The following is a 4328-nucleotide window of genomic DNA, read 5'->3' on the forward strand; positions in this document are numbered from 1 at the left end:
AAACCACCGAACAAACTCAGCTCATGACATCTCTGCCACCCCGACTGGCCTCACCTGGCTAGTAACCTCGCCCCTCCAATCTCAGGCCCTATCCCTCAACATGCACAAAGACAACCCAACCTTTTCCGCATCTGGGCAGGAACTCGTGCGCTATGCATTCTCGATATCCACCACCCAACGTCAGCTGACAATAGGTTCCCTGACCTTGAAAAACTTTGACGCCCCACACACATTGAACTCCCAAAACGAGGGAGTTCGGATCAATTCTGACCTACCACTATCTCAGCCCTAAATGATATGAGTCTCTCCTCCATAATCTCCATAATGCCCTCCTTAACCGTCCTGAAAATGACCGGGGTCGCATCATGGATGCCCCTGGTAACCTTGGCTGCAATGAGCTTATGCAACCTCTCATCGATGACACCAGTAGTGTCTCCTGATCCTGCCCCTGCTCCAGACCCCGATCCTAATCCTACTGCTCCAAATCGTGTCATCACCATGCTGGACTGAAATATCATAAATTAAAATGATCAGGATTTCCATATAAGGGTTCTTCCCACACCGGTCCTCCTTGAATACGTCAAATCTAACAGTACTTCGCGTACATGCCCTGTGCTTCCAGTAGTATGGGCCTAATACTACATTCCACACCTACTTGTACCTTTCCCCACTACTCTACCTGATAACCCTAATTTGTCCCACAACCAAACTATATCCCATAATTACCTAGAAGATCAATATCAGGCCGTCCTAAGATTTACTCTACTCATATCAATCAAACCCATCAAAATAGGTTGCCTTTATGCATGCAAATTGTACACCAAAAAGGATCAAATAGACTTTCGAATAAAAGATGACCCTAGCACCACAACCAAACAAGGAACATGAAATAAGGCCTAATCAATTATTCTGAGGCTATAAGATCCTAATCGTATACAATTTTAAAATGATACACATAGCAAGTTTCATATAATCAACACGGCTCAAATATCAGTATAACATGGCTAACATATTGGGGAACTACTTACTTGGCTCGACTGATCACACGCATTGCACTCTCATCTTTTCATTACCTTTTGAAAACCCTTTTTTATTACTTTTGAAAACAATTTTACCATTTCCTTAGTTTGAGTCCTGACACACTCGAGAGTGTGCCCGAATCCCTCAAACCAAGGCTCTGATACCAACTTGTAATGACCCAAATTTTACAAAGAAATTTTTCATTTTCAATTAATAAACACACTTACATAAACCATGAAATTCCAACATAATTGTTTTCAAATCCACATTCACTACAACTTATTTAAATCATCATAATGCCCCAAAACTTATTAGTAAAAGAGAGATATAGTGCATGTTGCGCCATCACGCCTTGCCCTTGCCCTTGGGCTCAGATGTACCTGAAAGAAATCCGCAAATGGTAAGTTTAAAAGCTTAGTGAGTTCCCCAGAGCACACCCACACACAAACACGTATAACATGTCATACTGGCTAATCAGCTATATAGAACACATAATCCATGCATAACAACACATAAGGTAGCCTTGGAAATCCTCTAGGGTCTTACTTCGGATGCAATTGGAACCCCCACATAGTCTTAGCCCAATGCCTCGGGATCCCCCCCTCCCCGGGGTCTTTGACCTAGGATGCCAAGGAAACCCTCTAGGGTCTTACTTCGGATGCCATTGGAACCACCACATAGTCTTGACCTAGGATGTCGTAAAAATCTTCCACTCTCTTATACATACGTGCCTCGGGAACCCCCCGAGGTCTTCCACACACGATACCCAGGAACAACTAGCATAATGCACATCAAATAATCCAGCTCACATATATGTAATAGTTAATGGGAAGGCCTTGGTGCCTTTGACCAATTGGTATGGTGAGGATACTCACCTCTATCTGCTAAATACAAAAGTTGCTCTCCTAACAGTTTAAAACCACCCGAGCTGAATAATAATATTAGATAATGTTAGGAATTTGATTAACCAAGGGAAACCCAAACTCCCAACCGTTCCATAAGGCCCAATTATCCATTCCTTGCTAATGGGCCGAAGGTCTAGTTCCAAAATCCTTAATGGGCCTCTTAGCCCAATAAATCCCAATCAATATATCCATGGCCCACAACAAATGATATGACTCATAATACCTAGAATACACCATGCCCAAAGATCAAATGAGGCTCAAATAGCTCAAAGGCCCGAAACATATTCGACCCATCTGCAATGTGTACGCTTGACGTGCCATCTTGGTACATGCATCGTAATGGGACTTGGGACTACGCACAATGTACACTGGGTTACGCCGAACGTACAACCAGTTTAAGCACTTCCTCCATTAAGTGCTCAATACTCATTTCCTTTACGTTTAAAATCCAGATATAAGTTTGTTAAGATGTCCTAAGGCATAAAATTGGCAACTTTATGCCTTTGTATGCCTCATACACACGCAACACCTTCATTTAGACCTTTCCAAGGTCTTTAACCCATGCATGAGGCCAAAACTCCTATCAAACCTCCATTTTTATGATACTAAGGGACCAAGGGACCTCAGATCTATCACTCCCACCTTCTGGAGTTGCTTAACACACAAATGGAGGTCCAAAATCAACCAAAAGGGACAAGGTAGAAACCCTAACTAAATCTAGAGATTTAAAATGAAAGATCCAAGCTGTATACCTCCAGAAGCTTTACAAGATGACTATGGTGTAGGATCTTGAAGCACTAACTCGTTCCAAGCTTGTTTAACCACCTCTTCTTCTTGCAATGAACACTAAAAGAGTCATAAATCCATTTTTTAAAGCTCAAAATGGTCTCAAGAGTCACATATCCACTTTTAAAGCTTAAAATGGTATCTCAAGTTTTTTTAGAGTGTAAGGACGTTCTAAGGCTGTGGAGGCTCTCCAAGGTTAAGTCCAATGGACTTAAGGTCGCTTAAATAGGCCTTACTTCTGAAAATTAGGGTTTTGGACCCCTGGCACGTATGCCCAATGTATGGCTGGTACGCCCAGTGTACCTCCAACTTCTCTGCGACCAGTCATGCATAGTATGCTAAGCGTACACTTAAGTACACCCAACGTAGTTAAATTACCAATTATGCTAAAAACTAATTCTCGAGGGTTTCAAGACATACCAAATTTAGGGTGTTACAGTTAGTCCAAATGAAACTATGTAAGTTCATATAGTCTAGTCCTTTCATTTGTCAATCAATGTTTAGTCCTTTTGTATCCTTTGTGCCTACCAGCACATTTAACACATAGTCTAAACAATTTGGCTTCAGTGCATTACACAAATTTCATATTACCCTTTAGCACTAGACTTCATATCACTTCCCAATAACGCCTACTAAAGAAATACATATAAGGAAATTAAAAAAAATTGTCTTTAAAACAAATCAGTGTAAGAAAAACTTAGGATTATTGAGAAAAAAATCTCAAACGGTAAGTCACCAATTGAATTTGAATCTAGAAGGTCTGAGAACAGCACACATATATCTATCTTAGAACAGATTCAAAAAAATTTCATATCGTTAAGCACAACCCCCATGTGTTATCCTTTCTTTTCTTCCCTTTTCCCGCAAAGGACACTTACTCTCAAACTAGGTTCCAAGTGTTTGTACAATTGAGAGATGCCTCCTATCATGTGTCTGGAACAACTACTATCAACAAACAAAAGTCTGATGATATGCCTCCATAGCTGCTCTAACACTGAGCAAGATCAGTTGGTCTTTGGAACCCAGTCCATTTTGGAACTGGGTTAACCATTACCGTCTATGCAAAGTACTCTATCCCATGACATGTACTGCTTATCACAAAAAGAAGATGAAGAAATATTAGAATCATTAGAAGATTTGGGAGATTGAACCTTTGGTACCCATATGTAGTTGGGTTTAACCCATTTCTTGTTCGAGCGGATGGGTGCCTCGGCACTTGATTTTAAACTTGAAGCTGATCTTCAAGATGAATTGATCTAGCCGGTCTTGGTTTCACTGGAGCATCTCTTGAATTGGACTTCTTGTTCATCATTCCCTTTTTGACTTTGGGATTTTGATTCTTGGCCTTTTGCGCGTTCCAGTCACCATTGTTTGAACGTGGCCTCGAAGGGTTTCTTTTGGAAGATCTTCCTCTTGGTGCGTTCTGCCAGCCTTGTGCATAGTAGGGAACGTATGCGTGATTTGGACAAGTTCTGGTAATGTGTCCAATTATTCCACAATGAAAACATGTCTTTTTGTTCGCATAGGAATTGTTTCTTCTTGCCCTTGGTGGCGTAACCTTACCTTCTCTCTGATTGTTCATACATGCACACTTGCAACAGGAACTCTGTTTAGCTT

The sequence above is a fragment of the Lactuca saligna genome, chromosome 7 (assembly GCF_052625555.1).
Source record: "Lactuca saligna cultivar CGN05327 chromosome 7, ASM5262555v1, whole genome shotgun sequence".
NCBI lineage: Eukaryota > Viridiplantae > Streptophyta > Magnoliopsida > Asterales > Asteraceae > Lactuca > Lactuca saligna.